Source organism: Triturus cristatus, chromosome 7 (genome assembly GCF_964204655.1).
Source record: "Triturus cristatus chromosome 7, aTriCri1.1, whole genome shotgun sequence".
NCBI lineage: Eukaryota > Metazoa > Chordata > Amphibia > Caudata > Salamandridae > Triturus > Triturus cristatus.
In genome coordinates, this window is record NC_140590.1 from 1,267,996,906 (window position 1) to 1,268,023,995 (window position 27,090).

The window sequence follows — 27,090 nt, forward strand, 5'->3', positions numbered from 1 at the left end:
ACCAGGGTCCCTGGGGAATGCCTTTTCGATGGCATGGTGCAACGTCTTTGCGTATGCCTTTCCGCCGTTTCCCCTGATTCCCAGGGTACTAAGGAAGATGAAAGCGGAGCCCTGCACTCTCATATTGATAGCTCCAGCGTGGCCACGCCAACACTGGTTCACGGAACTTCACCTCCTTTCCCTGGAACCTCCAATCAGATTGAGGACGTTTCCATCTCTTCTAACGCTCAACAATCAGCAGGTTCAACATCCGGATCCGGAATCTCTCAAGTTATCAGCATGGCTCCTGAGTTCAGAGAGTTTCAGGGCTTAGACATTCCTCCGGACTGCAGACAAATTCTAGCTCGAGCTCGAGCAGATAGTACCAACAAAACGTACTCGCTCAAATTGAGGAGATTTTGTATCTGGTGTAAAACAAACAGGTTACACCCTCTTTCTTCCACCCCGGAGCAAGTCCTACCGTACCTCCTGCACCTAGCAAAATCTGGCCTTGCTCATGCCTCCATTAAGGTCCACCTAGCAGCAATATCACGCTTCAGGAGATCCTCTACGGGTCCATCGTTATGGTCTCATAGACTCATTAAGCAATTCCTTAAAGGGCTGTTTAGAACATTTCCTCCAGTGAAACCTGTTCCACCAGCTTGGCATCTCAACACAGTGCTAGCTCAACTAATGAAACACCCGTTTGAGCCTATACATAGAGCCAGGCGCGCAACACCCATTGGGCTCACCGGGCTTCAGCCCCCCCGTCATGTGCGTCAGCCCGGCTGAGATAGCCTCGCGGGCTGGCGTCCGTCTGATTGCAGCCGCACCCGAGTACTTAACAGGTCTTTAAAAGACCATTTACTCGTTAATGAGGCTTTTGTTGTGTGTTCACCCCTTCTTACAGCCACTCTCCCTATGGCTGGAAGACTTAGCCCCCCGAAATCTTTTTCAGCCCCCCCCCGAAATCTTTTTCAGCCCCCCCCCGAAATTTTGCTCTAGTTGCCCGCCTGCATAGAGCAGACCTTAAGTATGTCTCCTGGAAGGTTGCGCTCCTGTTGGCCCTTACCTCGGCAAGGCGAGTGGGGGAGCTCCAAGCGTTCTCAATCCAACACCCGTTCATTCAGTTCAAGCAGGATAGGGTCCTTCTCCGCACAAATCCAACGTTTATTCCTAAAGTTCCATCTCAGTTCCACCTTAACGAACCTATTGTGCTGCGTTCATTCTTCCCGAATCCACAAACAGTGGAGGGGGAAACTCTACATTCCTTGGACATTAAGCGCTGCCTAAAGTTTTACATTGATAGAACGAAATCATTTCGTAAGTCTAATCAACTCTTTGTAGCGTACAGTAGGCCTCGAAAAGGGCTACCGCTCACCAAACAGAGTATTTCCCGCTGGATTTCTTCAGCCATCACCTTCTGTCATCAACAGGCGGGACGTCCGCTGCGCTCAACAGTTCGTGCCCATTCCACAAGGGCCATGTCTACTTCCATGGCACTGTTTGCAGGGGTGCCCATTGTAGACATTTGTAGAGCGGCCACATGGAAGACGCCGCATACATTCACCAAGCAATACTGTCTGGACACGGAGATCATGAAGGATGCGTCAGTGGGTCAAGCGGTGCTCCGGCATCTATTTCAGTAGAGGTGAGCCCTTCTTTTCATCCCACCATCCTTACCTCTTTACGCACATTTCGCACTATAATGTATACATTGGCTGAGTCTTTGTTTTCTAGTGCTTCTTGTTTTCACATGGATATGTTATTATCTAGTGACTGGATATGTGATATACCTGTCGAAATGTGCTTATCATTGCTTACTACTCTGATTCAGGCATGTGAATCTATGAAAGATACCCTAATACTGGATAAGGAACGCTTTACTTACCTGTAACTGCGGTTATCCAGTATTGGTATCTTTCATAGATTCACATGCAACCCACCCGCCTCCCCTGGAAGGGCTCTCTTGGATCTCTCAGTGATACAACTACTTAGCACTGTGCTTACGAAAATCTGAGGGACTAGAGCTCCTTCCAGGAAGGTTCTAGAGGGTGGTGCTAGCTGATTGGCTACTGGCCAAACTTTGGGCCTTTTTACATAAGGACGTGGATAGCTTACTAAGCTAAGGCCTTTTGGGGCCTGTTACTATATATGTCTACTAAGACATTGCTTTGTTATTTACCGGTGACTCCCATACCGACGACGGGGAATGATTCAGGCATGTGAATCTATGAAAGATACCAATACTGGATAACCGCAGTTACAGGTAAGTAACGCGTTCCTTTTTGTTCATCTGGGGCAGCGTCAAAATCCATGGGTGTTGCATGGGAACACTCACCGCAATGCCCATGGAAGGCCTACTTAACAGAGTAAGACAACGCAGTGACTTGCGCTGCTTTGTCTTACTCCATATCTATGAGGCCATGCAAAGCCATGCAGGGTGTCTTTGCATTGCCTCATAGATATGATTGAGATGCTTGTGCCGCCGGAGGTTCCAAAAAAGTGACACTCCTGCAGCGTAAGCCTCTCATAAATCAGTTGCAAAATATTTTGTTCGTTTTTAGGTCTTTCACCATCAGGTAGCTACATATAAATATAATGGGTATCTTAAATGAAAAATACATTTTAAAAAGTTGTTACTCAGTGAGAAATGGACTGTAGTACATTAGGAAACCTCTATTAGATAATGCACCGCTCAGGTCTGTGTGTAACCAGAAAGCCACAGAATAAACGTTGGTTGGAGCAGTGCCAAGGCCACAACGCAGCCCTGATTCTACGCGACCTGTCAGCAGTATTCGACACCGTCTACCACAGCACACTTGCAACCAGACTACAAAACGCCGGCATACGAGGAACCACCCTCAACTGGTTCCGATCATTCATCAAAGGCAAAAGCCAAAGGATCAGACTGCCACCCTTCCTCTCCGAACCCACGGAAATCAACTGCGTAGTCACAGGGATCATCGCTCAGCCCAACCCTCTTCAACATCTACATGGCCCCCGTCGTCACAATCATCCGACAGCATGGCCTCAACATAGTATCCTACGCCGACGACACCCAGCTCATCCTCTCCCTCACCAAGGACCCCACCACTAGCAGACTCAAGTTCCAGGAAGGAATGCAAGACATCGCAGCCTGGATGAGCAACAGCTGCCTAAAGCTCAATTCAGAGAAGACCGAAGTCCTAGTCCTTAGAACCACCCCATTGGCATGGAACAACACTTGGTGGCCCACCACCCTCGGCAGCCCCGGAACACCCCAGGCCACGCCGGAACCCTCGGCATCGTACTCGACTCCTCCCTCTCCGTGAACAGACAGGTCAACGCCATCGCCCCCAGCTGTTTCAACACCCTCTGTATCCTCCGTAAGACCTTCAAATGGATGCCCCCCCCCAAGTCAAGGAAGACAGTCACCCACACACTCATCACCAGCAGGTTGGACTACGGAAACGCCCTCAACAACGGCATAAACAAGTCCCTACTCCGCAAGCTCCAGATGATGCAGAACACCACGCCAGTCTCGTCCTCGGCATCCCTTGACACAAGCACATCAGCCAACACCTATGGAAGACTCCGTGGCTACCTATAGAGAAGAGAGACACTTTCAAGATACTTACTCACACCTACAAATGCCTACACAACACCGGACCCCAGTAATTCAACGATAGAATCCCCCTCCATGTACCCAAAAGAAACCTCAGATCCACCAACCTCGACCTCGCCGAATCCACACGTATCCACAGAGCCAAAGCAGGGGGAAGATCCTTCTCCCACATCACGGCAAAGGCCTGGAATGAGCTCTCGATAGACATCAGACATACCCGGGAAGGCTCTATAGGCGTGGCTCTTCAGCTGAACGGAACTCCGACCCCCCCCAGCGCCTTGAGACCCTCACGGGTGAGTAGGGCACTTACAATTACCTGATTGATTGATTGATTGAGTGGAGAATAGTGATTAGTGCATTTTTAGTGCTCCGAGGTAACAGGCTGTGAATGTAGATTTTATTAATACCAGACCATACGTAATGCAATTTTCCCTTCAACACCTCCTCAGGGGTGCTAAGGGCTATGTAAATGCAATTCCAATTCAAGCATTTACTTCACAGCCCAGTTGTTAACTTTTCCTACTACCACTAAAAAAAACAAATCTTTGCCATCACAATGCTTGGAGTGATTCAAGCAATTAACCCCTTCGATGCTCATGACGGAGCGGTTCTGTCATGAGCATCGGTTGGGCTGTGCTCATTACGGAACCGCTCCGTCATGAGCACAACCCCTGGGGAAAGCGCTGGTGCTTCCCCCCTGGGTCATCGATCCTGCCCCCACAGAGGGGGATGGCAGTTGAAGAGTTTCCGCTGCCACCCCTGACCCCCCCCCACGCTTCCCCATGACGTCAGCGCGCACAGCGCACGCAGATGTCATCAGGAAGCCCTGGGACGCCTGGAAGCCATTTGCTTCCAGGCGTCCCAGCAAGGAGGAGGTGAGTTTTGCTGTCTGGTGGGGCCGCGGGGGGATTTTTTCAACTATTGAGGCATAGGGGGAGAGGAAAGAGTATTTCCTCTCCCCTGATGTCTCAGTACAGAGCATTCCTGAGGCACAATCGCGCACAGCGTCGTGATCATGCTGCAAGAATGCCCCCACTAGGCACCAGGGATGCTTTTTTTATTAAAAGGAAGCGACCCCTTGGGTAAGGGTCGCTTCCTTAAGGGGGCAATTATGTTTAAGACTTTTCTGCCTCCCCTGGGGCCCGATCGCCTCATTTTTTTGGCAGAAAAGCTCACTAGAGCCAGGGATTTATTTATTTTTTAAACGGAAGCGACCCCTTGGGGGAAGGGTTTCTTCCAGTCCTAGATTATAAAAAAATCTAGGGGGGCAGATTGTCTCGTAGTTTTGGCCTTGAATACCCCACTAGACACCAGGGAGTCCTTTTTTTAGCTATAGGAAGAGACCCCTTGGGCAAGGATCGCTTCCTTAGGGGGCACATTTTTTAAAAGTCTTTTCTGCCCCTCCATGCGACTGTTTTTGGCGTTTCTGGCCCCAGGGGGGCAGAAAAGCCCACTAGAGCCAGGGATTTTTTATTTATAAAAATGGAAGCGACCCCTTGGGGAAGAGTCACTTCCAGGCCCCTAATTGTTTTTAAACGTGTACTCTGCCCCCCCTGGGGGCAGATCAGCCTGTGTATTTGGCTTTTCTGCCCCCAGGGAGGGCAGAATACCCCACTAGACACCAGGGAGTCCTTTTATTATGTAATGGAAGCGACCCCTTGGGCAAGAGTCGCTTCCTTAGGGGGCACATTTAAAAAAAGTCTTTTCTGCCCCCCTTTTTGGCGTTTCTGGCCCCAGGGGCTGCAGAAAAGCCCACTAGAGCCAGGGATCTTTTTTTTAAAAAATGGAAGCGACCCCTTGCGGAAGGGTCGCTTCCAGGGCATCATTTTTTTTTTAATGTATATTCTGCCCCCCCCCCCTCGGGGGCAGATCGGCCCGTGTATTTGGCTTCTGCCCCGGGGGGCAGAATACCCCACTAGACACCAGGGACGTATTTGAAATTAAAATGGAAGCGACCCCTTGGGCAAGGGTCGCTCCCAGGGGGCAGATTTTTTTAATAAATTTGGTTATTGTTATTTTAAAAATTTGGTTATTGTTATTTTATAAATTTGGTTATTGTTATTTCTGCCCCTCCTGTGGACAGATCTGACCCTTTTTTTGTGGCCTTTTTGCCCTAGGCGGGAAGGGGGGCAGAAAGCCCTACTAGGCACCAGGGATTTTTTTCTTTTGCTAGGGGGGCATATTTCTGTCTGCTGTTTCCTGCCCCGCCCTCAGACAAGCTCACCCGATCCCTTGGGCAAGTTCACCCCCATTTTTGCACAGCCCTATTAGAAGGCCCATCTGGCAGATTGACCAATTGGGTAGTGACAGTGTGTTATAATGTTAATTCTTTTATTTTTTGTGACTTTCAATTGTAATGCTTTTTTTCTCCCTTTTTGTTCTAGTTGAAAGCTTTTTGCTCTTTAGACTGTTCCAGGTTGCGGTTTCGTTACTTTTGGTTCTGCTGTTTGTGTAGTTACTTGTGTTTGGTAAGAGACTTTTTTTGTACAATGTAAATCTTTTTCATTTCTCTGCATGAATGTGTTTTTGCAAATGATGTAAGAATTGCAGTATGTTTGGCTTCTGTTTTTTGAGTGCCAAAAACTTTTTGCATTTGTGCTCAATGTGTATGTTGTTCTTTTGTATAGTAACTGGTTTTTTTTTTTTTTCTTTCTAGTGGGATATCGTTTTTGCTGTCTCTCTGCAGAGTAGGTGAGTGTAGCGGTCTCCTGCAAGTGAATCATATAGTTTTTGAGTATATTGATCTATGTGATAAAGGCACACTTTTTTTTTTACTTACTTATTTTGCACAGTGTTGGTTGTTGTTGACTTGTTTGTGCAGTTTCCTTTTTTAGTAAGGATAATGGCTAGCCGCAGGATTACTGCTCAGCAGGTTGTTGGTATGCTTTTTGAGTCTTCCTCTGACCATGGTCCAGAGACTGACTCTGATTCTGAGGCACTGGTGGGAGGGGAAGATTCAAGCAGTGAGTTTTCTCTCCACATGGCATCATCGGATGATGAAGCTACTCTCACAGTGCAGATGAAGATACTAATAGTGCGGTTGAAGTGCCAGTGTTAGCGGAAGACATTGATGTGCCGATAGTGCAGCAAAAGGCATCTGGGCTACAGCCTGGGGCTGCAAGGCTTCCCGTTGGTGTAGTGCGGCAAGAGGCATCTGGACTGCAGCCTGGGGCTGCAAGGCTTCCCGTTGAAAGTGCTGACGTCTGGGTTGCCCCAGGGATGGTGCAGCCAGCATTGCCAGAGTTTACTGTTGTTCCAGGGTGTAGAGTGAATACTGAAAACCTTTTGACGATACATTTTTTTCAGTTGTTTATGGATGATGTGTTTTTGGCAGAGATTGTTGAGCAGACTAATTTGTATGCCGAACAGTTTCTGAGGGACAACAGTGGCAGCCTTAAGCCCCACTCTAGAGCTACCCGGTGGACTCCCACAAATCCGGATGAAATGAAGAAGTTCTTGGGTTTAACTTTTTTGATGGGCTTGCTAAGGAAGCCATCAATGTCTTCATATTGGTCTACTAGTCCCTTGATGGCAACTGCTATATTTCCAGCAGTCATGAGTCGTGATCGGTATTTGCTTCTGCTTCGGATGATGCATTTTGTCGATAATGGTTTAGCGTTGCCACGAGATCACCCTGATTGTGACCGTCTTTTTAAGATTTGGCCTGTCCTTGATCACTTTGTTGATCGATTTTCTGAGATCTATGCTCCAGGGAAAGAAATAGCAGTGGATGAGTCTTTGGTGTTGTTCAAGGGCCACTTGGTTTTTAGGCAATACATTCCTAGTAATAGGGCACGCTATGGAATTAAGCTGTATATGCTGTGTGACAGTAGGACTGGATATGTCTCTAATTTCAGGGTGTACACCGGTAAGGAATCCAGGATTAACCCCCCTGGTTGTCCGTCCACTTTTGGAGTGACTGAGAAAATTGTGTGGGAACTTGGTAGAGGATTTTTTAACAAAGGCCACCATTTATATATAGATAACTTCTACACTGGTGTGCGGTTGTTCAAGGAATTGGCCAAAGTGGACACTGTTGCTTGTGGCACAATCCGCTCTAACCGTAAAGGTTTCCCAAAAGAACTTGTTTGTCAAAAACTTGTGCGGGGACAGTGCATTGCGTTGCGTTGCGAGGAGCTTCTAGCTGTGAAGTTTTCAGACAGGAGAGATGTCTACATGCTGACTACCATCCATGATGAAAGCACTTCACCTGTGACTGTTTGGGATCAGGTTGCTGAAGTGCGCAAACCTGTGTGCATTTTAGACTATAATAGGCATATGGGTGGTGTTGACAGAGTAGATCAGAGGTTGGAACCTTACGCTGCGCTTCGTAAGGCTTACATTTGGTACAAGAAGTTGGCTATCCATCTTTTCCCCTTGGCAACCTTTAATGCTTTTGTTGTGTTCCAGGATTCTTGTCCTGAGTCAAAGATGACTTTTGCTAAGTTTCAGGAGTCTGTAATAGGCAGCCTTGTTTTAGTGGAACAGGCAAGTGTTCCTAGAGTTGGAGTGGTGGAGGATGTTGCTAGATTGAAAGATTGCCACTTTGCTGATCACATTCCTCCCACACCCTCAAAAGACTTTCCCAGTAGAAGATGTAGAGTCTGTTGGCGAAGAGGTACGCGGAAGGAGACTCGTATGTACTTCCTGAGTGTCCTTCTAACCCTGGGCTGTGTGTGCCTGCTTGTTTTAGAATGCACCACACGCAAAATAATTTTTGGGAGCATCCATGATTGGTAAAGTGACCTGCCTGGCCTCTATTGTTTAATATGTTTTGTTCAGTTTCAAAGTTGGCATTTGTGTAGGGTATTTAGTTTCAGTTTTTGTGTTTGTAGATTTGTATCTATTTGCAATTTGTTTGTGTTTTCTTATTTAGATAAAAAAAAATCCAAAATGTGTTGGCGGTGTGCGTGGACTGGCGCATGGCTGACGGTGTGGTGTGCTTCGACTGGCGCTTGCCTGGCGGTGTGCATGGACTGGCGCGTGAACTGGCGCTTGGCTGGCGGTGTGTTTGTACTGGAGCTTGGCTGGCAGTGTGGTGTGCATGGGCTGGTGCTTGGCTGGTGGTGTGCGTGGACTGGCGCATGGCTGATAGTGTGGTGTGCGTGGACTGGCGCTTGGCTTGCGGTATGCATGGACTGGCGCTTGGCTGGCGGTGTGGTGTGCATGGCCTGGTGCTTGACTGGCGGTGTGCGTGGACTGGCGCTTCGCTGGCGGTGTGTTTGTACTGGCGCTTGGCTGGCGGTGTGGTGTGCATGGCCTGGCGCTTGGCTGGCGGTGTGCTTGGACTGGCGCATGGCCGAGAGTGTGGTGTGCGTGGACTGGCGCTTGGCTGGTAGTATGCGTGGACAGGCGCTTGCCTGGCGGTGTGGTGTGCATGGCCTGGCGCTTGGCTGGTGGTGTGCGTAGACTGGCGCATGGCTGACAGTGTGGTGTGCATGGACTGGCACTTGGCTGGCAGTGTGCGTGGACTGGCGCTTGGCTGGCGGTGTGTTTTTGTACTGGCACTTGGCTGGCGGTGTGTTTGGACTGGTGCTTGGCTGGCGGTGTGCGTGGACTGGTGCTTGGATGGTTGTGTGTGAGTAGTGACTAGCTGCTGGTCACTACACACACTGCTAGCCAAACGCCACTCAACGCAATCCGTGAGCTGGTGTGGTTGCTGTGTCAGGAATGTGGGCGTGTGAAAGTGATGGGCCCTTGAATGGCACTGTCTGCTGGTGTGAGTGTTGTAATGTGCTGGGCCCACGGCAGGCGTTGTGAATGGTTTTGTATGTGTCCCACGTATGAAAGGTGTATAAATGGCCTGTAAAGAGGTTGGTGCCTTGTCGTGGCTTTACAGCTCACGAGCTGTGAGTCAATGGTTCAGTTTCTCGTCCTTTCAATTAACAGTGCATTTTATTTTTGTGAAATCTCTGGTTATTACAACTGTATATACTGAACCATCACTCAACCTCGTGCCAAATCCAACCAGTATGTATCTGTGCTTGAGGAATTGGTGGTTGTGCATAAAAATAAGTATTTTCTGTTTTTGTACAGCAGGGTGTACCTTGTCCTTTTTTGTGAATGTTTTAATGTGTTGGTTTTGTGCCTGGTGGTGTAAATGGTCTTGTGTGTATCATGTATGAAAGGTGTGTGAATGACCTGTAAAGCGGTTGGTGCCTTGAAGTGGCTTTACAGCTCACGAGCTGCGAGTCACTGGTTCAGTTTTTTGTCCATTCAATTATTGACAGTGCATTTCATTTTTGTGAAATCTCTTGTTAATACAATCTTATATTCTGAACCATCACTCGCCCTCGTGCCAAAACCCAACCCATATGTGTGTGTGCTTGAGGAATAGATGGCTGTGCAGTAATCTTTGTCTTTGCCTGTCGCGGGTACTTGGGCCTCCCACACAAGTGAGGCAGCATTTTTATCAGGAGACCTGGGGGAACGCTGGGTGGTGGGAAATTTGTGTGAGCCCAGTGATGTCACAACTTTCCCACACAAAAATGTGTGGAAAAAGTGATTTTTTTCAGCTAAAATTGAGGTTTGCAGGGGATTCTGGGTAAGGAAACGTTGGGGGATCCACGCAAGCCATACCTCCCAGGAAACCCCCGGGTGTCTAGTTTTTAAAAATGTGTGGGTTTGGTAGGTTTCCCTAAATGGCCGCCGAGCACGGGGCCAAAAACCCAGGTGACACCCCTTGCAAAACCAGGTGGTTTTGAGATAGGCAATTTTGATGTCGCCTCACTATGTTTTGGGCCCTTGCCTGTCGCGGGTACTTGGGCCTCCCACACAAGTGAGGCACCATTTTTATCGGAAGACCTGGGGGAACGCTGGGTGGTGGGAAGTTTGTGTGAGCCCAGTGATGCCACAACTTTCCCACACAAAAATGTGTGGAAAAAGTGATTTTTTCACCTAAAATTGAGGTTTGCAGGGGATTCTGGGTAAGGAAACGTTGGGGGATCCACACTAGCCATAACTCCCTGGTAGCCCCCGGATGTCTAGTTTTCAGAAATGTGTGGGTTTGGGAGGTTTCCCTAGGTGCCGGCAGAGCTAGGGTTCAAAAACTACAGCTAGGCACGTTCCCAAAAAAGGGTCCTTTTTCACTGCGAAATTGAGGTGTGACAACATTGCGTTTTGCGCCGTTTCCTGTCGCAGGCACTAGGCCAACCCACACAAGTGAGGTACCATTTTTCTCGTAAGACTTTGGGGAACGTGGTGTGGGTGGAAAATTGTGGATCCACGCAGATTCCAGAAGTTTCCACCACAGAAATGTGGGGAAAATGTGTTTTTTTGGACATTTTTTAGGTTTGCAAGGGATTCTGGGTAGCAGAACCTGGTGGGAGGCAGCTAAGTCACCCCATCCTAGATTCCCCTGGGTGCCTATTTTTCGAAAATGTATAGGTTTGCTAGGTTTGCCTAGGTGCCAGCAGACCTATGGTTCAAAAATTACAGCTAGGCACTTTGCCAAAAAAGGGTAATTTTTCACTGCGAAATTGAGGTGTGCCCACGTTGCGTTTTGCACCGTTTCCTGTCGCGGGCTCTAGGCCGACCCACACAAGTGATGTACCATTTTTCTCGTAAGACTTTGGGGAACGCGGGGTGGGTGGAAATTTGTGGATCCATGCAGATTCCAGAACTTTCCACCACAGAAATGTGGGGAAAATGTGTGTTTTTTGACAATTTGTTAGGTTTGCAAGGGATTCTGGGTAACAGACCCTGGTAGGAGGCAGTCAAGTCACCCCATCCTGGATGGTCCTGGGTGTCTAGTTTTCACAAATGTATAGGTTTGCTAGGTTTCCCTAGGTCCCGACAGAGCTAGGGTTCACAAACTACAGCTAGGCACTTTGGCAAAAAAGGGTCATTTTTCACTGCGAAATTGAGATGTGACCATGTTGCGTTTTGCGCCATTTCCTGTCGCGGACACTAGGCCGACCCACACAAGTGAGGCACCATTTTTCTCGTAAGACTTTCGGGAACGTGGGGTGGGTGGAAATTTGTGGATACACGCAGATTCCAGAACTTTCCACCACAGAAATGTGGGGAAAATATGTTTTTTTTGTAAATTTCTTAGGTTTGCAAGAGATTCTGGGTAACAGAACCTGCTGGGAGGTAGTCAAGACACCCATTCCTAGATTCCCCTGGGTGACTAGTTTTCAAAAATGTATAGGTTTGCTAGGTTTCCCAAGGTGCCGGCAGAGCTAGAGTTCAAAAACTACAGCTAGACACTTTGCCAAAAAAGGGTCATTTTTCACTGTGAAATTGAGGTGAGACCATGTTGCGTTTTGCGCCGTTTCCTGTCACGGGAATGTGGGCCTACCCCCACAAGTGAGGTACCATTTTTCTCGTAAGACGCTGGGGAACGCAGGGTGGGTGGAAATGTGTGGGTCCACGCAGATTCCAGAACTTTGCATTACAGAAATTTTGGGAAAATGTGTTTTGTTTACAATATTTTAGGTTTGCAAGGGATTCAGGGTAACAGACTCTGGTGGGAAGCAGTCAAGTCACCCCATCCTGGATTCTCCTGGGTGTCTAGTTTAAAAAAATGTATAGGTTTGCTAGGTTTCCCAAGGTGCCGGCAGAGCTAGGGTTAAAAAACTACAGCTAGACACTTTGCCAAAAAAGGGTCATTTTTCACTGCGAAATTGAGATGTGACCACATTGTGTTTTGCGCCGTTTCCTGTTGCGGGCTCTAGGCCGAGACACACAAGTGAGGTACCATTTTTCTCATAAGACTTTGGGGAACGCGGGGTGGGTGGAAAATTGGGGCTCCACGCATATTCCAGAACTTTCCACCACAGAAATGTGGGGGGAAAGTGTTTTTTTGGACAATTTTTTAGGTTTGCAAGGGATTCTGGGTACCAGAACCTGGTGGGAGGCAGTCAAGGCACCCAACCAATCCTGGATTCTCCTGGGTGTCTAGTTTTAAAAAATGTATAGGTTTGATAGGTTTCCCAAGGTGCCGGCAGAGCTAGGGTTCAAAAACTACAGCTAGACACTTTGCCAAAAAAGGGTCATTTTTCACTGCGAAATTGAGGTGTGACCATGTTGCGTTTTGCGCCGTTTCCTGTTGCAGGCTCTAGCCTGACCCACACAAGTGAGGTACCATTTTTTTCATAAGACTTTGGGGAACGCGGGGTGGGTGGAAAATTGTGGATCCACGCAGATTCCAGAACTTTCCACCACAGAAATGTGGGGAAAATATATATTTTTTCATAATTGTTTAGGTTTGCAAGGGATTCTGGGTAACAGAACCTGGTGGGAGGCAGTCAAATCACCCCATACTGGATTCCCCTGGGTGTCTAGTTTTCAAAAATGTATAGGTTTGCTAGGTTTCCCTAGGTGCCGGCAGAGCTAGTGTTCAAAAACTACAGCTAGAAAGGGTAAATTTTCATTGTGAAAATGTGGTGTGTTCACGTTAGGTTTTGAGCCATTTCCTGTCGTGGCCACTATGCCTACCCACACAAGTGAGGTACCATTTTTGTCGGGAGCCTTAGGGTAATTCAAATTTGTAAAGCAACCGTTATTACCCATTGATTTTTGATGCATTTCTGCCTTCAAATGAAAGACATTGTGTAAATAAAAAGTCATTTTGAAAAATGACCAATTATTCTCATGCTAGTATGAGTATTCTCAATTTCAAAAATGTGCAAATATGTACTGTTTCTAAACTCTATAATTTGTTCCCATTTCAGAAATACATAGGTGTCTTTCATACCGATTTTTCCATGTATACATTTTCCCACAATAATTGCTATATACCTGGAACATAATAAAAAACCATTGCAAATTGCTGCTCAGTTTTTGACTCTGGGTTCGTCGGGTTCTTGGTGAACCTACAAGTCCTATATATCCCCACAACCAGAATGGTCCTGCGGATATAACGGTATATTGCTTTCAAAGAGCTGTCATAATTAGAAGAAGTTACAGGTGAAAACGTTGACACAAAAGGCTGTTTTTTTCAACTAATTTTCAATTTTTCCTATATTTAACTGTTAGTTTCTATAAAGAAACCTTGATGGATCTACACAAATGACCCCTTGCTGAATTCAGAATTTTGTCTACTTTTCTGAAATGTACAGGATCCATTATTGCTTTCATACCCATTTCTACCATTAACTGGAAGGAGGTTGAAAGCACAAAAAATTGCAAAAATAGGCGATGTCCCAGAAAAATGCCAAAACTGTGTAAAACATTTTGGTTTTCTGACAAAAGTCTGTCATTCCCTAAAATTTGGGAAAATGGTGACTTCAGCCCCACAAACCCTTTTTTGATACCATTTGCAGAGAAAAACCCAGACGCTTTCATTTGCAGCCCGTTTTTCCCATTTTTCGCAAACAAAACAAAATGTTGCTGTATTTTGGCTAATTTCTGGGACCCCTCCACGGGAATCCACAAACCCTGGGTACCTTTAGAATCCCCATGATGTTGGAAGAAAAGGACGCAAATTTGGCGTGGATACCATATGTGGTCAAAAAGTTACAGGGGCCTAAGCGCACACTACCCCAAATAGCCCAAAAAAGGCTTAGCACAGGGGGGGAAAGGCCTAGCAGCGAAGGGGTTAAAACCAGAACCGCTCCCAAGCACCCTTTACATTTGCAGATTAACTTGTACATTTTCATTTCATTCAAGCAAGCAGGCACTCTGGCATGAAGGATTGTTTTACCTGTCTGCTCAGCCTTTTCCTTTCAAAGCACAGGTGACTCAATGAACTTTGGCTGAAGCATTGAAGTGTGCCGGACGGTTGTCTTTTTCCTTTTTATATGTTTTAGATTCCAGACAGAAGTGAGATTCAAGACCTAAATGGTTTGATAGAGATTATGCAAGGTCCCTTCTGCAGTTGAAGGCTGCACTTGAGCATTCACCCAGGGATAGGAGTTTGGTCGCAGGATGTAGGCAGGCCTATAAGAAAGCCTTAGTCAATCATAAATCTACTCTCTGGGAGTTAGCTTGGGAGGAGTTATGTCAGGCGTGTCAGAGTGGGGACAGCTCTCTCTTTTGGAAGGTGATTAATAGGCTTTGCAGAGGCCTCTGGCCTGGCAATATGCCATCAAATCTCTGAACAACAATGGGTGGACCACTTTGACGGTGTCTATAACCAGGGGTGGTATATGTTTCCAAAACAAGGGAACCCCTCAATTTAAGAACCTGGGGTGTTAGACAATATTGAGACATGGGGTAGGGCAGGGAGGTAATATCGGTCCCAGGTAGTGCCCCAGTGTTTTTTGCTCTGGATGAAGTTGCCAAGGGCTTCATGAAGTTATCCCGCAACAAGGCTCCAGGCCCAAATGGAATTCCTCTGGACTTGTTTCGGGCCGATGTGGTGGTCTGGGAGGCTCTGTTGACCCAGGTCTTGAATGCGGCAGCACGGGAAGGGTCGATGCCCTCATGGTCCACGGCAATGAGTGTACCGGTGTTCATGAAGGGGGGCAAGAACAATCCCCAATGTTAAAGCTCCATATCGTTAATACATACGGTGGTGAAGGTCTTGGGAGGGTAATCCTCAATAGGCTGCAGAAGTGGGCAGACACAAATAATATCCTGAGCAATGTCTAATATGGCTGTAGGTGTGGAAGGTCCACCTCTGATCAATGCTTGAATCTTCATCTTATTAAAAAATACACGGTTGTCCGGTTTGAATCTTTACACCTAGCTTTTATGGACTTGACATCCATGTGCGACAGGGTCAACTGTGCTAAACTTTGGCCATTTTTCTGTACGATGGGGGTTGACCTGAATATTGTGGCCCTCTTAGCTAATTTACATTCTGATACCTCTGCCTCAATGCATTATTCAAAGGGCACTGCTCACACCCGGTCATTCCCCACTAGTAGAGGTGTTCTCCAGGGGTGCATCCTTGCACCACTTCTGTTTACCTTATACAGGAGCAGGATGGAGCCTGGCCTCCTTTCAGCTCAACACTTATACGAGTCAAATATCAAAATTGGATTAATATTAATTATATGATCAAATACATTAAACAAATTAAGTCATGTGAAACAGTTGCTTCATAGTGAGTGGAAAGTAAAAGTGAATAGGAGTGCTCATGGGCAGAACAGGAAGGAGTAGATAATTCAAGTGAGATTATATACCGTGCATATGTACAATTCGAGTATGACCTGTCCGGAGACAATTATTGCCATTTAGTTTCCCAACATAAATAGATACAACATATACATTCTATATTATCTGGAAGTGGACAATAAACACAGTCCAGGTCGATAAAGAGAAATTATTGACGTTTCGACCCCTAAAGAGCACTGAGGTCAATGAAACCTTGGGGTCTTCGTCAGGACAGGAAGGGAGCAACCTAAAATAAGGGAATGAAACCAATCAATAATTGGGTAGACCCTGTGATCAATGTGATAAGATAAAGGGTACAAAACATAGTGACGCCAAGGCTCACCTGTATCCCACCCTAAGTAAGCGTGTGGGAGAACTTGATCAAAAGGAAAGGGATCTTTTCATGGTCCCTAGGAATATGACATTAAGGTGCTAAAAAGACAATGGCAGAAGTACTTGTAATATTGAACCTACGTCATGAGGTTTGTGTTTAAGTTCAATTAGAGATTGCCCACTTACCAATAGGATGTGAATCTCCTAAGTTAGATGTAGAAATAGATTCCAGGGCAATCAAGTGATAAATCTGAAACAATCAATTGCCAAGGCATCCATTCGCATGGCTGGAGGTCAGGGTGTTATGTTAAGGTTAAAAACGAGCGGTCTGCACTTACCGATAGGTTATATGTTTTGCTTAATTGTGGCGATGACATTAAGGCAATAATCCGAATAAATCAGGAATAGGGCCTGCAATAGTAATGAAAGAGCATTCATGAGTGGGATGGCAGAAGGACAAGGTGTAATGTAAAGCCGAGCGAAAAGGAAAATATGTTACCTTTACTTTCAGCTGTCGGTTGCCGGAGCGTCTTGCATAACCGCGATCGCACTGAGGAATGCCCGTATAAAGACATTGGTCCGCATGCACGCGGTCACGTCGGAGGCCCAGTCACTAGTTGCTGTGGCCTTGATTATGACCACGCGCACGGAGCAATGTACTGTACAACTGTGTGGTGTAAGAATGACAAGGAATTTTAGGAAAATGTAAATATGGGGACCAGTGCGATTTAAATTTTGTAAAATTCAATTAACGAAAGTTATTTTGAAAACAAAGGAAATGGAAAAAATCCTGTGATCGGGAAAAAGAGACAAGTGACAGCCCTTGGGAAAGATTTATATTGTGATGGAAATATGTCCATGATCTAAGTTTGAACAGTGGACAACCCTCGCATAAACAATCAGTCAGAAGCATTATGGTTAATTTGGAGCGTATACTCAAACAATAGAGCTGTAGAAATCCCTCACATATATATATAACATGGCACAAGATTTGTAGATGCAAAACATTGTATCTGTCAACAATATCATGAATAAACAAAACTTGAAACCATTCTAGTGATGCATTACATTTATAAACAATATCATAATAAATAAGCATTAGAAGAATCCAAGTGGTATTGGTGTGAGGATGGTCAAAAGGTGGTTTGTTCATTATCGGTCCTTGTGTTCAAACCGATAAACGGACAAAATCGATTTAGAGCCAAGGTATTGAAAAATGAGAGACACTGTATCCTGATCTGCAACACTCAATTGTTTACCGATGTATGAACAAGGATGTACCAAGGGAATGATCAACCAGTGCTGAGTAAGGACAGCTGCCTTGTAATTGCCTCATGTTCATTCAGCCCCCAGTTTACAGTGTCTAATAGGTGTATCCATTTGCATTCGGGCAGATGTAGGATATCAATTAGGTCAGTCCCCTATGGGACCCAGAGTGACCTTTTCAAGGACAACCTATTTCAAACTGTGTATTGGAGGGTTAAGTGTTGTCCACTAATGTTGCCCCTTTGACTTTACATCTAATGCCGCTGCAGTGTGGTAGTATGCGGGTTTTAACTTTTTGGTGAGTCTGGCCGATTTATAGTAGATCACAAGGACACTTTATGGCATATACCACATCTGTACTGTTACAGTTAGAGTGGCTCTTTAGCTCAAAGCTATGGTCTTGGTAATTAAAGATTTTGGTTTCTACCTTCAGGTCACATGATTTACAGTGTTCACATTTGTAGTGTCCAATGATTTCAGGTAGCCTCTACAAAGATAGTACGGAAGGTGGAGGTGGGGTACTCGGAAAAGAGCAAACTACATGGTCTCTAATTTTCTTACACATTTTGAAGGAATGCTTGGGAGTGGCTCCTTTATGTTGATCTCATCTGCAGTAAGATTTCAATGTATGGTTGATAATCCGTCTAATTTCATTGCTGCATGTGCATAAAGTTGTAACACAGATCATCTTGTCTGTGGACTGGTTTGAAAGGGATTTGGGTTCTAATAGTGTCTCCCGAGGGTTGAACCAAGCTCTTTTGCAGGCTTTTTTTAGTAGATTCCTGGGGTAACCTCTTTCTGATAGTCATTATCTCTTAGATTTTGTGGATAGTAGCTGGTATATCGTAACAATGTGTTGCATTCTTTGCTTTTCCTGCATAGGGTTGTGTATAATTGCCCTTCTTCAACTTTAATAGAGATGTCTAAAAAGTCGATACTCATGGGACTATATTGCACAGTGAATTGAATGTCTCTTGATCTATTATTCAACCATTCATGAAAGGCTAGAAGGTCAGATTCTGAACCTGTCCAAATCAAGAGAACATCATCGATAAATCTCTTCCACAAACTTATGTTATTCTGGTATGGGTTAGTTTCATTAAAGATAAAGCTAGTCTCGTAATCATCCATATACAATATGGCTAGGTTAGGAGCAAAGCTTGCTCCCATCGCAACACCCTTCGTTTGCAGAAAGTATTGCCCTTGGAAGAGAAAAAAGTTTTTCATCATGGTAATCTCAAGTAAATTCAAGATGAATTCAGTGGGGACTTGAACAGGTTGTAGTCTGATGGCGAGGACAGTCTTTATCACTTCCAATGTGGGTCTCTGGGGGATACTCGTATATAAGGGAGCAATGTCCAAACCAACAATTGTTGTGAAGGGTTGAATGCCATTCGGTCAAATAACCTGATGGTTTCCATGGTGTCCCTCAGATAAGTCTTGATGGAATTACACAGGGTTTGAGGAAAAAGTATACATATTTACATGTGGGTTCGAAGATGGAACCGCAGCCCGAGGGGGCGCTAGGTGGCGCACATGCAAAATGGCCGCACTGTTGTAAGGCTCCTGCAGCCCTGCATGCAAATCCTTAATTTATCCTGCTTAGAGGACCCGATGGCTGTTTGAAAGGGTGGCTTGGTGAAGCGGTAGCTTTGCTGGGGACTCGCTGAAGAGATCAGCTGTTTTGCGTCATTCCTGAACTTGCTGCCACGACGGGAAGATCCAGCTGGAAAGAGGGACTGAGCGGCGCGGTGCCCTAACTCGGCCTTACGAATCATGCAAGGCCGATGCTGAACACGAGGTGCCCAGGCGCCGCAACGCGAATTCAGCGGAGAGGCCAGAGCCGATATCCTTGTCCCCGCGAGTGAAGCCCGCAGAGTAAATGAGAAGAGCCTTGCCTGCTTCTTGGCTGGGAACTGCTGTGTCTGCCGCGGCGTTGCTGAGGAGCGGAGGTGAGAGATGCTGATTGCATGGCGCCGTGGCGCCCTGAGAGCTTCGGCGGATAGTTGCTGATTTTGCCCGCCTGGGGACAGGACACTGGAGGGTGCGTGGTTTCGCCTCCCCCACATCGAGGGGTGACTGGATGCTCGGAGCCTGCTCCTACCTGCTGTGGTGGCTGCGCTGACCTGGCAGCTCAAACTCGTTGCGCGCCCGGCCTGAGCCAGGCCTCACTTGCTGCTGCGGTGTTGGGAAGCTTTGGGGGCAGCCTGGTGGCGAGGCGACCCGGACTCTTCCATTTGGGCCTCAAGGTGGGCCATCTTACAGTGGTTGGGGGAGCGGGGGATGGAGTAATGACTGCGTCTAGGCCCCCCCCTCGTGAAACTCTGGAGATACGAGGCGCGCTTTGATCTGGCGCCAAACTGAGCTGGGGAGCATAGATACATGCACCCGGCGTGCTGCATGGCTGGTGACCCGGGGGTGCTGTTTAAGAGGAAGACTGAGGGGGCCACAGCATCAGAGTAAGTGGCATTTTGGACTTTCTTCCCACGTTGCTGGTCATATGCGTGGAGACCACCCTGAGTGGTTGTCCTGGCGTATTGGTGTGCTGGGGCCCCGGGACATTGCTGTACTTGCCCTCACGGCCTACTTGATTTGCATTACTTGCTGCTGGCGCGCTGGGGGAATTGCGATCACCTGGTGAGCTGAACGCTGGTGGAGGGCTCTTTGATATACCGGCTGCATTGCTACCCCACCTAGAACTAGCCCCTACTGGATTCTGTGTGCGACACCCCGTCCCCTCTTGAGACACAGGATCAGCATAGATTATCAAACCGAGCGTGCTGTGAATTCAGGGCGCCATGGGCAAATCAGATACCCGTCAACACTAACTGAACTTTGAGGCAGTGAAACGAAATGCTCGGGGCCTGCAGGAGAGCCAGGAGCTGGACAACAGCGATGAAGCCCAGAGTGGACCGGCTATGCCGGCTACTGATGTGCAGAGTATTCTTCAGGAGGTCCGGCAAGAGTTTGCTACCATCGTGGACAAGGTCGACAGAATGTCATCGCGTATCGACGAAATTGCGCACAAATTAGACGGACACGAGGATCGCATAAAAGAGACGGAGAGGCGCATTTCTGATACAGAAGATGCTACAACTCGGGTCACTGAGCAGGTTACCCACATAGATAAGTTGCTGAAAATTGTTGCCGCGAAGAACGAGGACTTAGAAGCGCGCAGTAGGCGCAATAATATTCGCGTCCTAGGTATTCCAGAGTCAACCAACACAAGGAAAATGGAGAAATACATGGGAAAATTGTTGTTAGCCTCAGTCGGAGCGGAAGCTTTCTCCAGCCAGTTCATAATAGAACGTGCACATCGCGCATTGGGACCATGTCCACCCCCTGGGGGCACGCCGCGTCCCATCATAGTGAGACTTCTAAACTATAGGGACAGGGATGTTGCTCTTCGTGTCGCAAGACATAAAAAACAGCTGACATATGATGGCAATACATTCTCAATTTACCCAGATTTTACCCCCATGGTCCAGGAGGAGAGACACAAATTCACGGATGTCAAGAACAAACTGCGGCTAGCCCAAATTGATTACGCGCTGCTGTACCCTGCGCGCCTAAGGGTAACCCATCAGGGAAAACAGCGGTTTTTCACCAAGCCACAACAAGTAGAAGAATTCCTTAAACATTTGAAACAGGTGGGTCGCAGTGCTGGAGCGTCGGCGGCATCACCACGACAACCCACAGTGACTATTGTACTGCTTACTATTGATTTTTTTCTTTTTGTTTAGGTCCTATTTGGGATGCGACAGAAGAATTGAGCCAGTTGCAATAGCTGGACAGCTGGAACTCTGGTGATCATTCAAAATACTGTTCAACTGCCCGGTCACTCTGAGTTCTTTCTTATACACGTTGGGCACCCTCGGCTCCTTAGAGTCCAGCCCTCACCATCTGTGAAGGACTCTCGGAGCGGGGAGTATCTGTGTTGTCACCTAAGGAGACCCCCCATGGGTATTCCCCCACGGTTGCACACTGCATGGCCTGTGCTGTGTGTGTTTGTTTATTTTCTTTTGAGTTTTCTTTTTCTGTTTTCAACGGGAGGCGGGGGTGGGTGATTACTTCTGGCAAGTTGGGGCTGCTTCAGTGGGAGGGGGAGGGGCCAAGTGAGGAATGTTCTTGTTTATACCTGTTCTTCCTAAAACAGGATGGTTTTGTTCATAGCTTAATAAGGATGACAGGCGATTTAATTGTTGAGCATTTGGCACAAGATACAGTAATGCAGTATATACCCACCCAAGAATTGAGCTACACCCTTTGGGCATGGGCTTCCTTTTTTATTGACGAGCATATATGCCCCTGGTTGACATAGATCCCAAGAAACTTAATATTGTTACATGGAACGTCAGAGGGTTGGGAGATTCACGTAAAAAGCGACACATACTACCCTACGTTGACCGGCACCAGGTGCACATAGCCATGCTCCAAGAGACGCATTTTAATCCCCAGAGTCTTAACACTTTTGCGAGTAAATGGGCAGAACACCGAATCTTTTCCTCTTATTCATCATATGCGAGGGGCACAGCCATACTCATAAAGAAGCGCACGCCCTTCCAGCTGGCTGGGGCTACCTGGGACGCGCAGGGGAGGTATAGCCTGGCTTGGGGTAGACTGGGTCCGGATTCCATCACTCTGGCTTGCTGCTACAGGCCGAATGTGGATGCCCCAGACTTTTATTCCGCATTATGGGCTCGGACTTTTGATATAGGCTCTAATCATATAATTTTGGGAGGGGACTTCAATGTCACATGCAACCCAGAGGTTGATAGGTCTCACCCTGCCCCTCATCATTACACTAAAGCTCGCGCTGTCCTACAAAGCACACTCAGTACTTATCACCTAATTGATGCCTGGAGGCATGCTCACCCCCACAAGCTAGAGGGCACACACTTCACTGCGCAAGCGGCGTCGTGGGCGAGACTGGATTATTTGTTTGTGACCCGTGGACTGGGCCCAGCCATATCCCAAGCACAGCACTTGGCCCGTACTTACTCGGACCACGCCCCCGTTAAACTTACGCTATCGTCGGCAGATTATGGCCCCCCACGCAACAGTTGGAGACTGCACGCTCCTATTCTATTAGACTCGGTTTTTCAGGAGGAGCTAAGGGAGGAGGTGCGCAACTTTTTTGTGCGAAATAAAGACTTAGTAGAGAATGTTGAGACCATTTGGGAGGCATTCAAGGTTACACTTAGGGGTTATCGCATATCTAAGGGGTCAGGAGTACTCAAGGACATCATGAGCACACTGCGCAAGCTGGATAAAGAACTCAAGACACTTGAGACGAAATTGGCTTCACACCCGGAAGGTCTCACCCAACTAAAATTTAGAGAGGCGCTCACAGAGTATATGGAGTCGGCACGGAGAGAGGCGTGCTTCCGGGGTAGATATTGGATGGCTCGACGTTATGGGGAGGGGGAAAGGCCAGGCAAGGCGCTGGCAGACACAATTAGGAAACCACGTTATTCCAACTATGTGTTGGAACTTGAGGTTCTGGGGGAGGCGGTATATAGAGACACTACCAGCATACTCAATGCCTTTACCACACATTATGCCCAATTGTACGCCACACATAGGGTAGATGAGTTAGATCTGGACAGCTATTTGGAGGATGTGACATTGGGATAGCTGAGCGATAGACAGCGAGAGTTTTTATGTGCCCCGTTTGAGCTTGATGAGGTAAGGGACGCATTTATGCACTTGCAGTCGGGGAAGGCTACTGGCACGGACGGCATACCTGTAGAATTTTATAAAACGTATATAGATCAGATGGCCCCCATACTTCGTGAAGTCTATGAAGATGCTTTAGAAACTGGACATCTACCTCCCTCTATGAGAGAAGCCCTAATCGTTTCTATACATTCGCGACCCGCAAAATAATTTAAAACCAATTCTCCGGGAGTTCATTGTTTTTGGGAAACTCTCCGGGATCCAAATCAATTGGGGTAAATCCTGGATTTTCCCTCTGACTGCAGCGGTACGCTTCTCACTGGATTACCCCTTGGAGTGGTGTGAGGACGAATTGCGGTATTTGGGCGTTCGTGTTACGATGGATAGGGATGAGCTAATGCGCCTCAATTACGGAACGGCCCTGACGCGCATTACGGATTGCGTCTCCCGGTGGATTACCCTCCCTCTTTCTATGGCGGGGCGAGCCTCCCTAATTAAAATGGTGATATTGCCCCAATTACTTTACCTTTTTTTAAATATACCTTTTTATCCGGGGAATTACTTTTTTAAAACACTGAAATCCGAATTGACACGCTTGGTATGGGGGGGGCAAGCACTCAAGGCTACAGTGGAGTGTTCTCATTAGGCCATACTCGCAGGGAGGATTTGGCGTGCCCAATTTTGAATTATATTATATCAGTGCGCAGGCTCATTATGCTTATTTTTGGGTGCATCAACCACGATATATGCCACAAGTGGCAGCGGAGCACTGGCTTGCACACCCCGTCCCGACTGAAGGTGCGCTGTATGACGTGTCTACTGGCAGGGAACAGACGTCGACTACTGTTACCTGTACTGTTGCAGCGTGGCAACGCATAAGCAGTATGTTGAACGCCCCCATGCTCTATTCCCCGCTGCTGCCTCTCGCATATCATCCCAGCATGCCCTTGCTTCAAGAAACAGTATTTCACAAATTCGCGGAGCGCGCACACATTAAAACTTGGGGGGATTTGTATCATAAAGGCCAGTTTTGGAAGATTGAGCATGTTTTTCAGAACATACAGCAGACTCCGCTTGATGTGTTTTTATATATCCGTCTTAGAGGGGGCATCCGCTCCCTTACTCCGAACTTCCCGGCTGAGCCCCCAGAACTTGCTTCGCTACAACTGACGCTTAAAAGCGCGACAGCCAAATGACTAGTATCACTGATATACCTCACAGTACACACACAAAGAAAGGAGCCATCTGCACTAGCTAGGACGCGCTGGGACGTAGAATTGGGCTTTGAACTGTCAGATGAGCAACGGGAGTACTGCTCATCACAGACAGCGCAGGTATTGGCTAGCAGTAGGCTGCGTATAATCCATTACAAATTCTTACATAGATTGTACTACACCCCGGCCCGGATGCATAGGTATAATCTGAGGGATACAGACAGATGTGACAGGTGTCGGGCACCGGGTGCAGATTTTTTGCACTTAGCCTGTGAATGCCCGGAAGTACATAATTATTGGAAACAGGTTTTTGAAGCTCTGGACTTGATGGTGGATACTCATATCGAGCCCACACCCCTATTGGCTCTACTAGGATGTGTTAAACCACTGAAAGCGGTGCATCGCAAATATGTGGCACTTGCTTTGCTTTTGGCAAAGAGGCGCGTGGCGTGCCGCTGGGGTAGAGGGCGGGCGCCCAAGTTCAAAGTCTGGATGGATGACTTAGTGGATTGTCAGGAGCAACTCACTACATATGCGGAATTGTTACCGAGCACCTCCAGGCCCAAGGATATCTGGGGCCCCCTAAAGTGCTATCTTCTAGCGCACCCGCAGGCGGACCCCGCAACAGAGTAAGAGGTGCCTGCTCTCCTGGGAGGTTCTAGGTACGCACATCAGTGGGGTTGGATAAATTTAAGAGTTGGGGGGTTATGGGTTTATGTTGGTTATAGTGCAATGTGTCAGGTTTGGGATGGCCGGGAGTGCCCGGGATTGGACTATACCAGGGGCGGCAGAATGATGGCTCACTATGGAGGGACTGGGTTGCGAGCAGATGGGAATACTTAACAAAATGTGTATATGTGTGATGCTTTAACCAACTGTAAGATACTCATCGATGTCTATGTAAGTACCTTATAATATTCTCCTAAACAACAATATGTGTCTGTCACTCTTGGAAGTTGTGCAATAGATGTACTGATACTATGCCAACCATTTTTCAATGTATATGACACCTATGAATGGTTTGTTTGAAAAAATAATAAACAGAATTAAAAAAAAAATAATGGAACAGCAGCCCGAGACTATGGGGCGTCCGGGTGGGTGGGTTAAGTCTTTATGGATCTTCGGAAGTGTGTATATCGTAGGTGTATGGTTTTTTTTTGTTGTTGAGAAAGTTTTGTTCAGATTCAGTAAGGAAACCCTCCTCAAGGCCGACATCTGTTGTCAGCTTGATCAGTCCACTTATCTCCTTGGTAGGTTCCCCAGTAAGTTTGGAATAACTGCCGCTCTCTGTGAGCTGGGTATCAATCTCCATTTTGGGATCACTAGTGTTTTGGATTACGATGGCACTGCCCTTGTCTGTGGACTTGATGACAGTGGTCCTGTTTTCTTTCAGTGTTGTCAGTGCTTCTCGTTCAACTTTGGAGATGTTGTATTTAACATACTACTTTGTAGAGACCAAATGCATAACACCTCTAAGCACTACTTTTTTGTATGCTATTATCTTATGAGGCATGAAATGTACAGGAGGTGTGAAGGTGGAAGGTCTACGTAACCCAGTGTAAAAGGGACTGGAGTAGGAAGAAAGTTTATTTAAATAGTAGCGTAGCCTTATTTTGCCAAAACAATTGTGCAGTTTCATTTTGAAGTTGAAGGAGTTGGGTAGGGAGGTGGGTACAAAATATAATTCTCTACCAAGTACCTCAGATTTCTTTTGGGTCAATTCATAGTCAGACAGATTTACAATGGGATTTGCTGTATCATTGTTTACCACCTGTAGTGTTGCCTCCATGTCTGTATCTCCTTGTGATTCTCTTGTTGGAATTAGACCAGTTTATGGCCCCTATTTTTCACAGTACTTCCTCCTTGTCCTCTCTGTAGGCCCTGTTGGCATTTGTTACGGGATGTAGATCCTCCCCTGGGTTGTCTCCATTTTATCTCTCATAAAAAAGGGCCCTCTGGTTGATCCCAATATCTGTATCCCTGGTTGTATTGGGCTGAGCTAGTTCGGGGCTTGTTCGGTGTCACTTCCTGTACTGCTTGCTCCAGATGAATCTGAGAAGGAAGTGAATCTTCTCAATCCTCGGACGCCTCCTCTACCTCTTGTGGGATATCTGCCCTTTGTGTCCTGTTTGTAATAATTTTCTTGTAAGTAAGGGTATGTTGTCATTTTATCATAAGATCTGATGTCTTTTGCCAGTTTGTCAAGTTTGCGTGCCTGTGTGTTGGTGTCAAAGTCACATGTATCGTCTTTTCAAGATGTTCACTGGCCTCCCTGGCATTGACTAGAGCTGTAGCTTCAGATATTTCGCGTTTTAAGTCAGCAATTTCTTTTATCAATTTTTCCACCGGTTCTAATGCAGTTTCAACTCCTAGAACCATTGAGTGGCATGAACAATTATTGGCCACAGAGTTCAAGTTCTCCTTGAATTTAGGTATATCTACAAAAATAGCGGGTATATTTCTGATTTGTAAACCAACCGGGATGATATTTGCCTGCAAATATTTGGTTAATAGATGGCCATGTAGTCTAGTACGGATTAATTTCTTCTCTAGTCTCTCAAGTCTGTTGATCTTATCATTAAGAGTGAGATCAATAGTGGATGGTGCTTAATTTAAAAACCCTGATCCCGCTTGTCCTTGTATAAGCCTATTGATGTATTCCTCAGTGTAAGATAACGTCTCATTTTCTGACATGGCAAAAAAGGCATATCATAAATGATTACTGTGAATACTAGTATTCAGAGGATTTAATCCTCACGAAAACCCTCGCATGTGATCACCTGCTCAGACAAAACCATTACACATCAATGGGGTGACCCAGTAACCCCTAGGACCTGGGTAGGAAGTTGTCCAAAGCACAGTGGTCACAACGAGAACAATATCATTTGCAATACTAATGTGTACCCAATATCAATGATAACATAAGACATATGAGTCAAATATCAACATTTGATTTATATTAATTAT